Source organism: Cryptomeria japonica, chromosome 7 (assembly GCF_030272615.1).
Source record: "Cryptomeria japonica chromosome 7, Sugi_1.0, whole genome shotgun sequence".
Classification (NCBI taxonomy): domain Eukaryota; kingdom Viridiplantae; phylum Streptophyta; class Pinopsida; order Cupressales; family Cupressaceae; genus Cryptomeria; species Cryptomeria japonica.
The window spans coordinates 236,167,155-236,181,969 of NC_081411.1; positions in this window are offsets into that span (position 1 = coordinate 236,167,155).

A 14,815-nucleotide genomic window follows, 5' to 3' on the forward strand; every position below is an offset into this window, starting at 1 on the left:
TCGATAAGATGAATTATCGAATAAACTTGGGCCTCGATGAACTTCAAAAGGGACTTATCGAAAGCATTATTTTTTATTGATAGAAGGTATATCGAAGAAACCAAAAGAGATTTCATCGATGAAGCATTACTTCTTAAGAAACTACAGTATCAGTAGGACATGTAAATAATTCACCAAAGAAGATAGTTCTACCTAAATGATGAGATCGAAGAAACTAGGGAAGGTTTCATCAATTGGAATTTTTGAGAAAAGAAGGGTGTCAAATAGATACTAAATTTATTGTCCGATAGTGACAGTTTCATCGAAAGACAAAAGGTCAATAAAACATAAGACATTTTCTTCGATAACATGCCATCAGTAAAAACAAAAGGTTGAAGGAATATATTCTTCTTTCACCAACATAAGGAATTTCCTTGATGTCAATGCAAAATCCGGATAATGAGGAACCATTATCGATAAACTTAAAGATCGATAAGATGGTTGTGAAATGCAGCGACAAAAATTTGCCTATCAAAAATAGGGTTTCGATGAACCGATGGAGGATTACATCGACACGAACATGTAAGGTAAACATTTCGATGAAAATAAGGAGATCGATGAAATCACAAGGCTCATTGACGATAACATTGGTTTCATCGAAACAAAGGTAACATTGATGAAACAAGACATTTCAAAGGAAGATAAAGCCATGCCACCGAAGTATATGATTCCATCAAAACAACTGTGTAGCTATAAAATTAATGAGCATCAATAGAAAATATGAAGTACTACTGGATAAATGATTACTTTCTACCACAAAGATCAATACAGATCTTAGTGATGTCACCTCATCATAAATTCAAATGAATGCCTCTATGATCATTGTGAAACCGGTAATGTTAACTGATAAAATTGCCATGAATGCTTGATAAATTTACAAGAAAGGAAATACTTTTGAGCAACGCTTGAAGAATTCATAGTGAGCCTCAAAAAGCCAGATGATTTAAAATCAGATTCATAAGAGGTCTACCCAGAATTCAAGTAAGTTTCTCATTCTTAGAGCTCTGTAGTGATAATGGAGGCGTCATCTTCTAAAAAGAGTAGGGTTAGGAAAGCTAAAGATAAACCTAAGAGGAAGAAAAATGAAGGGCGCTCACTGGCCCAAGACCTAATTGTCCAATGTCCTTCATCAAGCCTTAGGTATCATAAAATTAAAAAAGATGAGGAAGATTTTGAGGATAGGTTTGATGACCTAGGAGATATATGGATAGAAATAAGAGGTCATGAACTGTTTATTTTTGGATATATAAGAAGGAATGCACTTGAGCCTATGAATAATTTGTGGAGATTAAATTTGGGGAAACTAGTAGTGGCTAATGTACTGATGAATGTTGAACTCATGAAATCCCTAGCTAATAATTATGATCACAAAACTAGGACCATAGATGATTATATGGGGAAACCAATGTTATCAATTACTAAAGAAATTATCGACACTGTGTTTCATTTAGATTGGGAATTTGAGGAACTGATTGATACCAAGAAGTTGGCACAGGAATATTTCATTATAGAAGACATCAATAAGAGATGGATACCTCCCATCCATAGGCCTAAAGTTGCAGAGTTGATAGTGTCATTGGTAAAAGAAGATAAAGTTCCTTATGATATCAATTCTTTCCATCCTTACTTAATTTATACATACTATTGTGTTGCTTAGGTTCTGGGAATAGAGGATCATCCTTTGATGGATATAGTGGCCATGGTTATTTGTGTAGACTTGCAGTCTAACGATCCCAGGTCATTTGATTTTGCTACTTTTCTTGAGAAGTCATTAATCATGGTTTAGAGAAACTGAAAGAAGATGTGATTAATGTACATTTTAAGTATTATTCTATTCCTATGAATATGATGTTGTATGTTGGACAAGACAAAGGGTTGTGTCCAGATGAGTTATGCACCAGGGCATATGATAAGGCTGGGATGAGAAAACCTGTGCAACTGTGGATATCTCCATGCAACCAGAGATACAGTAATAACCAGTACTGGTATTTTGAGGATTTTTTTGTTAAGACATTATAGACATTGTTGGGATATCCATGTGACCATGCCTTGTCTCCTAAAATTTAGAGATTTTTGAGACCAAAGGAGTATGGTGAAGACACCTCAATTGAGCATAATTGGGAAGACTGCTATTGCTTTCTAGATTATAATCAAATAAGAGTATATGGGTTTGAAGCAAAACCCTATCTATTGACTGTCATAGTGCCTAATAGAGTGGTGTGCCTCGAGATTGTTAGAAATTTGTCAACAAGTTCCCAACACTTAATAGATCATGGAAAATAGTCCATCGTTCCTGGGTTGTTGGTACTCTTAGATTTTATTGTTAAGATCTCTAAGAGTTATGGATTGCTGCAAAACAAATTAAACTATTATAAAATGGTGGAAGGTGACCCTAGACCAAACCTTGACCCTGAGGGTTACATAAGAGAAGCAAAGGCATCACAGAAGTTGTGAGTAGGTGATCACGAGCCATTCATGCTAGATGACTTTATAATAAATTTGGATAGAGAGACAACCATTGCTAAGACAACACAACATGATAAGGTCTCAAAGGCCTATGCATGGAAACTAAACAGAGGAAAAATTAATGATGATGTCCTATATGGGATAGATGACCCCTTGGATAAAGCGAACAAGCTCATGGAGCATGAACTTTAAATCTTTGAAGGTGTCCCTACATATGTTTTCAGAGACAAAATACAACACATTAGCTATATAGAGCCATTGATTCAAATGGCTCCCCAATCCACCTCTGATTTTATTCCAATTGATTCGCCCAGGGAATATTACCTGCCTGGTTTTGAAAGTGATGTGCAATTGAAATTGATAAAGGGACAATACAATGTCCATGAGATTGGAGATATAAGACTATTAGAACATGACGATTTTATTGCTGATAATGATTTTATTTCTTCTAAGGAATTCAATACATTTTTGTGCCAACATAAAGGAATGCAAATTAGGGATGTTCTAAAGGGAAAAATAGAAGAAGAAAAGATCCATAAATTGCAAGAAGAGGTAGATCTGACCATGAGGGAGATGACACCTAAAAAGGGGAGACAATTACTAAAGGATGCCAGTGTGTTGATTTATTCTGGATGGGACATGAGATCTGCATGATTATTTGATAGCTTTCTCAGAAAACAAGATCCAACTAGGAAAATCATGTTTGATGAAGTTGACAAAATCTTTATGGGTTCAAGGTATGACCCAGATAAAAAGTCTCTCATGTTGTGGGCTTTGTATCCAAAGGAGAAGAGACCTATACTTGTTGACACAGATCAAGCTTTTGGCCACTTGATGATCCAACAAGCTAGAAAGAATGATCCTAGGATCACATCCAGATTGAACTTGGATGTAGCAAAGTTGAAGCAAGATCAAACAGAGTTCTTGGTCAGAGAAAATAACACTTACAAGGATTTGTATGAGAACGCCACTGAAGAAATCCAAAAGTTACAAGAACAATAGCTATAATAGGCTCCTCTTATTGAGAATGATGAATTGAATGCGATGCTTCAGACTGACCAAAAGGTTATAGATGCTTTAACAAATTCCATTTTTGGAGAACAAAGAGTGGAAATATTTTAAAACAAGTAGATAATTCTAATGTGAGAATTAACAAACTTTCTAATGACATTGTTGAATATAGGTTGAAAGATATGATGGTATACATAAACCAGTATTGGAAGGCCTATACAAGGACTATAAAATCATTGGAGGAGCATGAAAGGTTGAACAAAAGGTTGCAAGATGTAATGAACAATCATGAGGCCATGTCACCAGAATAAAAAGATCGAGAACTATATTTAGAAGAACATGATAGATATGAAGATGCAATTAATAAATATCTCCAGGCATTGGATGAAGATGGCATTGCAAAAGTGCCAACAATCTACAAGGAAGGAGAGATGATATCATTAGAACAGTGGAAAAATGAGTTTTCCAGTGTTAAGAGAAAATCTATTGCTGAAATAAACCATGATGAAGACATGGCGCCATGCATAAATCGGACAGTGTTCAATTTATTTTCACTAGAAATGGAGTTGAAGACAAGGAGCATTGCCACCAGAGGTTACAAGAGTGATAATTACATAGATCACCTTGGAATGCTTAATTTGTTTATCTTTCACTTTGTTAAACAAACACAATCTAGTATTAGTCTAGAATTGACAGTATATGGATTGCGACTGTATATGGATTGCAAGGTGTGGGTTGAGGATGGGCTAGAGATTCCCTATGTGTATATGTCTAAATATTTGATCGAGCAGACACCCTTTGTCATTGAGTGATTTTTGCATAGTGGTGTGCAGTGGCAGTGTGGGAGACAATAGGGGATACCATAAAGAGCTTGCTTATATGCTCACTAGAGAAAGGATGTGCCCCAGTGGGGGCCCACAGTGGATAGTGTAGCAGCAGTAGAGGAGTAATTGACATTGGCAGGCTAGATCTGGGATTATAGAGCTAGGGTTGTTGATGCAGGGATGACATAAGAGTTCTTGACCTACTTTGTGGCACATGCAGTGGGACATATATTAGATCCAGTAGATATGTTACCTTCTTTTTACGATAAGGAGGATGAAAAGCCATAGAGGTGAGGGGGAGTTAGATAGAGAGATGAGGAGGGAGAGGAGGTCAAAGATGGAGGTGGAGATGATGTAGGATGTGGTAGAGGAGGAGGAGGAAGATGATATGGAGGTGATAGAGGAGGTTTGGGGAGAGATAAAGGATGAGGGCGTGATGGAGGGAGAGGAGGACTTCTCCTTGGTGTTGGTGGTGCTGGTAGGGTAGGTGCAGTGTTAGCGATGATGGGGGTATAGAGGATGATAGGTGAATCGCCCAGAGGAGGAGATTGGTTGTTCTACTTCAACCTAGGCCTCGAATAGGGATAGGTATAGATGGGACCATGATACAGGTACTCGTTCAGATTAGGGTACCCACCCATCAACAAGAATTACATATTAGATCCCTACAGGTCACAGTGCAGTAGCTACATGAACAGGTTCTAGCACAGCAATGCCAAATTACATGGATTATGATAGAGGGGGATACAGAGAGAGAGCATTGGGGCCAAGTAGAGGATCTTGTAGAGAGATTGCAGAGAGTTATAGGTGGTGCCTTGATACAGGACACACTAAGAGAGATACAGTACATGGACAAGGAGGTGGAGTACTATAGGTGGTTATACGAGGAGTTAGTCCCTAGAGAGCATATAGCTCCTAGCTATGTAGCCAGTCAATCTGCTTGGAGTCAGATGGGGACATAGAGCAGAGGTGTTACGAGGCCTTCTCCACATGATCTACTCAGGGGAGATCCAAAAGCTAGGACATCTGTTGTGAGACCGTCAGCTTCAGGAGATAGTCATACCTGAGAGACTTGTCTCTATTGTATTTTGATCATTTTGTATTTTGACAGAAATGATACGCCTTCGTACATTTCGAAAATTTTGAGATATATGTATATATGGAACTGATTTCTTTGATTCACATGTGATTTATTATGGATGATGAGTTATGATATGCATTGATATGATGCTTCTATGATGATTATGTAATGCTTCGATAGTAATGCTTTTGATTTTGTTTATGATGTATGAGCTATAATGATGAAAATATGATAATGCTTTGTTTTCTTGATTTCTTTGATGTAGTATATGATAATGATGTGAGATGTATCTTGAAAATGAGATGTATGATAATGATAATGATATGAGATGTATCTTGAAAATGAGATGTATGATAATGATAACATTGTGAAATGTATCTTGAAAATGAGATGTATGATAATGATGTGAAATTAATGTAAGATAAAAATGTGATACGCAGCTAAATGCAAGTTTAAAATGATATGCAACTAAATGCAAGTATAAAATGATAGGCAACTAAATGATCACCCTTATTTTCTCGTTGTCATTCCTATTTAGTCATTTGTTTTTGCTCTATTTTTGTTTGTCATCATTGAGCTTTCGATATGAAGGAAATTTATACAAGAATACTGGTATAATTGAACCATAATGACTTGAGTAAAACATAAATGGTATTTGGTATTGCAAGATGGCACAAGCTTCGAGGTATAATTAAACAAAGATGGCCGGAGTGTTGCTTGCATAAAACAGATAAAGATTTAATCATTTTTATACGCAAAGTGGATGAATGCCTTCAATGATATGTTTCCAATCATGTTGCAAGACAAATTTTCACCATCCAAGTGATCACCTCACAGATAGAAAACCCAAAAAAATATCAGGCTCCCCTGCTACTTTCTCTATCTTGATGCATAGTTGAGAAATTTAGAAGATCCAATGATTCAAAAATTTAGGATACAAAATAGTTAAAACTTCATGCGAGATGTAAATAAATTTTAATTCATAAAATCATCCATCATGTGTGTGTTCAAGCTATTAATTGGATCAATGTCTTATTTTCTCGGCTGATGAGCTATTGTTTGACAGGGTTTCCTTAGTGTGTTTTGATTCTTGTCTACTTCTTGTTGGAATGCTTGAAGTTAGAGGAATGCTGGTCCTAGTTATAGATAGATATTGATGTTGATATTCATAGTGATTAACAAGCCATGGTGGGATATGATGAACCGATCTTCAGATAATCAAGGACAGTGACTACACTGAGTATGTCTGAGATAATATTGTGTAAAAAGTGTTGGGAGATGGCCATTACCTTTAAGTTTGGATGTAAAAGATATGAGTAATAATAGATAGAGGAGTCATTCCTTCACAAATAACGTTTGTTGCTAGGTTTTCACCACTTGTTTTTATTGCACCATTTTTGTATTTTTCTGATTTATTTTTTGTATTTCTCACTTTTTCCATGCATTAGACCACTTAAGTGTCGAATTTATTGAGATGGATGTTGGTGGTTGGTTCATCGAACACATCTCCTTCTAAAGTTGTTAGTTGATAGGTGCCTAATCCTTAGGCTGATAGGATGACATAGGGATCTAACCAGTTAGGTTCAAACTTCCCCTTCTCTTCTTGATCATGTTGATTTCTAGGGTTTTCTTTGAGTACAAGATCACCAACTTTAAAAATAATAGGGATGACTCTATGGTTGTAGCTTCTGCACATGCGTTGTTGGTATGCTTTGAGATGATTATAGGCATGTTGTCATTTTTCATCCAAAAGCTCTAGTTCTTGCAATCTATTTACCTGATACTCCTCATCTGGTATGAGGCCTTTAAAAGATACTCTGAGTGATGGAGTTTCTACCTCAAGAGGTAAAATTTATTCTGATCCATTCACCAATGAATATGGTGTAGCCCCTATAGGTGTTCTTATGCTAGTCCTGTATTCGTATAGTGTTAGATTTAGTTGTCCATGCCAATCCTTACCTGCATCATTTACTATTTTCTTTAAGATTTTCAAGATTGTTTTATTTGATGCATGTGCTTGACCATTCTCCTATGGGTAGTAAGGTGCAGAGAAATGATGTTGGATTTTGAATTGCTCACATAGTTCTCGCACATCCTGATTTTTGAAGGGATGCCCGTTGTCTGTGATGATAAAACTGGGAATGTCGTATCTACAAATTAGATAATTGAGAATAAATGAGGCAATCTATTTTCTAGTTACTATCATCATGGGGACTACTTCAATCCATTTTGTGAAATACTATGTTGCAGTGATAATGAACTTGTGTCCATTTGAAGAAGAAGGATGGATTTTCCCTACTAAATCAAGTCCCCACTGACAGAAAGGTCATGACATTGTAAATGGTTGCAACTCCTGTGCTAGTGCATCGATAAGATTGACATGAATTTGGCACTTAGGACATTTCTTTGCAAATAGATAAGAGTCTTTTTCCATTGTTGGCTAGTAATATCCCATTCACAAAATTTTTTAGCAAGAGTAGGACCACCTGAATGCGTGCCACATATACCCTTATGAAGATCGTGTAAAGAAGAGTCTAATTTATTATGATCAAGGAAATGATAAAGAGTACCATCAAGGCCTTGATGGTAAAGTGTATCAATGGTTAAGGTATAACGGGCGGCTTGCCAGATAAAGTTCTATTTTTCATTACTAGATAGGTCGATGGGTAGGGTATTGGTATTAAGATATTCATATATTTTCCCATATAGGGAAGAGTTTGAACTGGTTTAGGCATAGATGAAGTGGGAAGCAAAATTATCATAGGCCAAGGAAAATAGTTTCTCTATGAGAAACTCATAACCAATCTGTTGCTCTAGAATTTGTAGCAGTGAAGCGATAGTGGCCATTGCATCAGACTCTCTGTTGTCCAACCATGGTATTTTCTCTAGGCTTAATATGTTCCTTAATGTGTGTGGTCACACTAAGAATACACTTCTAGGCTTAAAAGTGTTAAACACTCAGAATTGACTAACATTCTCTAGGCTTCATATTTTGCTTAGTGGGTGTGGTTTAAGGCTGCCCCACTTTTAGCATTTTAGTTCAATTTTTTAATTTCTTCTTTATGTGACGTGATCTGACTGTCATCTTTCAATTAAATCTCATTCATGACATGATCTGACTGTCATCTTTTAAAGATATTGAACCTTTACATTGAATGAAATTTCACCTCTTAATTGTAAATCATTTCATTTTATATAATAATTTGTACAAATTTTAAAGTGGTGATATTGTTTTTGTGTTCAGTATGGTTCAAACCCACACTTGGTCATTATGATCACAACCTTGTATGTTGGCTGATCCAATGTGCTCATAGGTTTGACTCTCAATTTTTTCATATGGGGATACCCCCCTTGTTTGTGACCTCACCACTTTGTAGCTCCGAGTCGAAATAATACCACATGGTATCAAAGAGCATGTCAAGCGAACATCACTTGTCATGTTATATAATCAATTATTAATAAAATAGTATAAAATTATAATTTATACAACATATAAATAAAAGTAACTCTTGTCATTAAATATTTTGTTGTTAGTAGTTCCAATTTGATTTATTTATGAGCCTTAATGAGGATGTCTTGATTTGTAATAACAAATTAATAAATAAAACATGCTTATGTTAGCCTTGGATCATAATTTGATCATTGTTTATCCATGTTTCACTCTTTTTCCATTGATGTTATATAAACTCTACATTGAATTTTAGAAATTGGTTAGAATACTTAATATTGTCATACTTACTTTCCAAAGCATAATTTTAAATTATTAAGGGTAATAATTGTTATGCTCTAAAGTTAATAGACATCAAACAACTTACAACATGTATATTTTATTCTATGAGCCTCAATGAGGATGTCTTGATTTGTAATAAGAAATTAATAAATAAAACATCCTTATGTTAGTCTTGGATCATAATTTGACCATTATTTATCCATGTTTCACTCTTGTTCCATTGATGTTATATAAACTCTACTTTTAATTTAAGAAATCGATTAGAATAGTTAATATTGTCATACTTACTTTGCAAAGTATAACTTTCAATTATTAAGGGTAATAATTGTCATGCTCTAAAGTTAATGAACATGAAACAACTTACAACATCTGTATTTTATAATTGAAAGTGTCTAATGTGTAGGATAAAAAGTTTATTGTAGTTTTAAGTGATTTGGTACCCTTTGATTAGTTTTTTTGAACGGATTATTACAAAAAAGTATAAAATATTTTGTTCCATATTTATTCCACAAGAACATAACAAGTAACAATCTCCAAATTTTCCAAATTAAACCTCAATTAAGTTTTCTTGGATTCTATATGAAGATCAGCAATCACTAGATGTCGACCTAATACTATTATAGTTTGAGTTGTATTCTTTAATGTTGATATGGTTTTCAAGAGGAGCAAATCCATACTATTATTATTATTATCTACAGTACACTTATGATATGATTTGTTCAACAATAATATAACCTATGATTAATACAAGTTGAATCACTATTAAACATATGTAACTTATTATCCATTCCTATTTTGTTGCTTCTTATATCTTAGATCATTTTCTATCAATTAATCTTGATACATTTATTCCTTGTCCTAGGGTAACCACTTTGTCCTTTAAAAATATTATTATCATTGCATATTTATTAAAATCAATCATATTGGGTATAAGAAGAATCCCTAGAATGCAAATATTTAAGTTGACATTGAACTACCGTGTTTCATTATATTGGATATTATGAGCTGCCTTAGCACACATTTTATGCAAAATATTATCTTAAACTATTCAAAATATATAATATACTCATTAACATATCAAGATAAAGGAAGACCATAGAGGAAAATAGATATATCAAACATTAATTTTAAATGGAAACTAAAGAATAAAAGATGCATCATCATCATATAGTCTAATAGCATATCTATAAATGATGTTTGATCTTGAACATTTCTATTATTTAAGCCAACTAACGGGTTTGACCTAGATTTTATGTATTTAACTATCAAGTTAGTAAGGTCCTACATAATATCTGTAGACACCACCTTCAAATAACTATACATCTTGAAAGATCAAAAGAGTAGATATTTTGGTTCATATGGTATTCCATCAAAACCTATCAAGGGTAGTTTTGTAAGTAATTTACTAGTGATATTTTGGTTTAATTTATTTAGATAGTTCATTTGAAATCATATTGTTAGGTACATTCTATTAAAAATATTAATGTAATTTTAGGTGATCCACCTAAGAAAATTAAAATATAGAATATGTTGCTTAAGTTTGTCCATTCTTAACAATTTGTTTAGAATCAAATAAAATTAAATTTAAAAGGTTAAAGGAAAATAATATTGATAACATGAAATTAACTTCTCAATGAAAAATTGTTTGAACATAGAATATTACCATAAATATGAAAATCCATAACCCATAGCAACTAGACCAATATCCAACAAGGAAACATAATATTTAAATGGAGCAAAAACACTTATAATTATGAATATGACATAAAGCCTAAGAAAATGCAATGAGAGAAATAGAAATTGGGCTTATAATAGAAATGCTTTCATAGAAGAAACAAGAGAGGAACCTGAAATATATAAAGGTGAATGTGAAGTTCCTTTTATGTAACTCCCATGTCTAACAGTGCCATATATCATTTTATGTGTGAAAAAAGGGTCACAACCCTCATAAGGAGGAAATTTCGTACTCCACATGTTTAGAATAAATTAAATTAATACATGTGAGAACTCAAATAAGATAAACCACTTTTAGGGATTTCTTAGAATATTTATACAAGTAACAAGTAAAAGGATATTAACTTTACCAAGTTAACTGCAGAGAGGATGGGGAGAGGAACTTTGAATTCTACTTTAGGCAGGAAACCCTGTGTTGGCCCTACAATCCAGGATGTTAGCGGTAAGGATGGATCACGTGAAGTTGTTGAGATTGTAGATCCTCAGAAGGATGGCAAGGATCTAGTCATTGGGAACCCATAAGGGGATAACAAACCGTTGGATTCGGGTGGAGGGGGAACAAAACATGATGGATATTTCTCAAGAAAGGGGCCCATTCAAGTTGTCACATCTCATCCCTGGTCCTCTCTGCTTGGCATCAAACCATGTGGGAAGTCTTCTCTCCCTAAGGTACACAATATTTTTGACCCTAAGAGAGGAAAATTTTCTATTGATGTCCTGGATCTGATTATCGAGCATAATATTCCTTTGATGGCCCTGAATGTGGATGGTAAATTTTTGTGTCCTAGGCCTATTATTGATGTGGTTAGGGAGTATGCTAGAAAAAAATGGGTTCTTAAGGGACAGGTGGAAATTATAGCTATGCCGAAAGGGGATCTTTCCCTTAACTTTTCGTGTGAAGAGGATATGACTAAGATTCTTTATGGTGGTCCCTGGGTGATCAGGAAAACTACTCTAGAGCTTCAAAAGTGGTTGCCATTGTTGGATCTTAATGCTCCCTTCTTTTCTCAGGCAGTTGTTTGGGTAATACTCCTAGGTCTACCCCTAGAATTTTGGGTTGCAGATGTCTTTAATAGTTTTTCTTGTTCCTTTGGTGAACTCCTCTCCATCGATCCCACTACAACGGCTAGAAGATGACTTACCTATGCAATAGTTTTTGTGGGTGTCTCTCAAGGAATGGATATGCCTCTCTCCATTGAGATTAACTCTAGGCTTGGGAAATGGATCCAACCATTAGAATATGAGAGCGTTCCTTTTGTATGTTTCTATTGCAAAAAAGTTGCACATATTGCCAAGAAATGCCCCCTGCAGGCAGAAAAGGAGAAAGCCATAAAAGATAAGGGGTTGTAGTGGAAAGATAAAAATACCAACAAGAAGGAAACAAATATCCAGAATGCCATTGTTCCTGACACCCTTGGTCAAAAGAAAAATGATAATAAGGCTTGTACCTAGGAATCTAAGAAGGAAGATCTCAAAGGTGACCAGGCCAGATCTGATGAAGGAGAAAAGCCTAGCCCTAACTGTGATGAGCAGAAGGATGAAGACCTGGAGGAAGGTGAAATCCATGTTGTTTTGCATGCTAACAATATGAAGGAGGAATCAAAATTTGTTTCCAAGGACTCGAATAATGAAGAGCCTTATCTCAACTTTGAAGATGCCCAACAATGCAATATTCTTGGTGGAAACTCATCATCTGAATCTGAGAATGAGTATGTTAAATCCACTTTTCCATTATAACTAACAAATTATCTTGTCAGTATTAGCTCTAAATAGGAAGATGAAGAAGGGAAAACTGATTCTTCTGCAAAACGCTCCTACCCAAAACCCTATGGATGATGAAATTCAAATCAAAGATGTTACATAGAAAATGTGGGCAAGAAAAAGTGACCCTAAATCTACACCCTAGACTACTCCTATGAAAACCAAGGGGAGGACCAATGCTGTTGTAGGTTCAAATCTAGCAATGCCAAGAAGGATATCAACTACTCAATTAAGGTAGTTGGAAGCCAGCAAGAATATAGTGGATGGTACTCGGTTGACCATCCATGAGGTATGCTCTTTTAAATGATTATGAAGATCATTTCATGGTATATTCATGGACTCAATGGTATGCATAAATAGGAAATACTCAAGAACTTAGTCAGGGATCATAAACCTAATATTGTTCTAATTCAAGAAACTAAAATGCCTAAGGATAAAGTGAAAAAAATCAAAGTGTTTAAGAATTGTGGGGTTTTTGGGGGTAGCTCAAATGGTGCCTATGGAGGTATTTCTCTCTTTTGGAACCTTCAGTACGTCCAAGGAAATCTTGTTTGTCTTGACAATAGTATGATGTTTGTAAGATTTTATCACATAAAGTATGGGACTACTTGGCTTTTATCTAATATCTATGCCCCAAATTCTATACTAGGAAGATGTAGATTATGAAAAAATTTAGATTCTATCAGATCTCAGTTCAACTCTGAAGGTTGGCTGGTGATGGGAGAATTTAACACTCCCCTCAAGGAGAATGATAAATTTGGGGGAATTCCTTCTCATCTTGATAGTAGGATGGACTTGATGAACTTCATTGATAATCAAATGCTTCATGATGTGGATCTGCAGGGTGCTAATTTTACCTAGACTAATAGAAGAATCAGCTTTGATCTGATCTAGGTGAGTCTTGATAGGGCCCTTATCTCTAATGATTGGTTCAATCATTACACATGTTCCTTAAATGCGCTTGCTCATATTGGCTCGGACCACTATCTGATTTCTTTTGTTGCAGACCCCATTTTTGGGAGGAAACATTTCCCCTAAAAGATTTTTAAAAATGTGGAGGAGCCACCCCAAGCTTGAGTAAGCTATCAAATATTGGTGGAACATTTTGATGAAGGGATCTTCCATGTTCTAGGTGGCCAAAAAGTTAAGGAATGTTAAGGAAAAGGTTAAGAGATGGAATAAGGAATTTTTTAGTGACATTTTTACCTCTAAACCTGCGATCCAGCTTGATCTTAAGGATATTCAAGCTAAAATCCAAGCTAATGGGTATAGTAAGGTCTCCATTACTTCTGATAATGAGATATTATCTAAATATCATGATATCATTAAAACAGAAGAGATATTATGGAATCAGTGTTCCCATTCTGTGTGGCTCAAGAAACGTGATAAGAATACAAGATTATTTCATATGATTGCCATGAAACATAAGGCGAGCAATAAAATATCTAAAATGTCCATACGGTAGACTCTATCCTTTGAGGAAGATGAAATAAAAAAGGAAGATAGATCCTACTTCTCTTCTCTATTGATGGATTGCAATTTGGACAAAAGTGCCAAAGATTTATTCCTTGGTGCTATCACGAAGATGATTTGGAGAGACTAGAATAATTTTTTCTTTGCTATCCCTTCTGATGCTGAGATCATGCATGCTATCTTTTACTTTGAAGGTAATAAATCCCCTGGAATGGATGGTTTCTCAATGTTCTTCTTTCAATTATTTTGGCATATCATCAGTCAGGACATTAAGGGTGTTAAAGAATTAATTGGTTCTAAGATATTTTTGAAAGAAATTAATGCCACATTTTTGGTCCTTATAACTAAGACCTCGAGAGATGACTCTATGAAGCTTTTTAGATCGATTAGTCTGTGCAATTCCTTTTACAAGATCATAACTAGGGTTCTCACCCTTAGATTTTTCTCGATTCTTCTATATAATATTTCTCCTCAATAGACTGGATTCATTCATGGTAGGTAGATTCTAGATTCCATCATATCTATCCATGAGTTTATTCACTCCCTGGAAGTATCCAAAAACCAAGGTTTCTAGATGAAACTTGAAATGTCAAAGGCTTATGATCGGGTGGATTGGTGCTTTCTTCTTAGTATCCTCAAAGCTTTCGGATTTGGTGAGAGATTGATTTAGATGATCTCCCAACTAATCTCTACTCC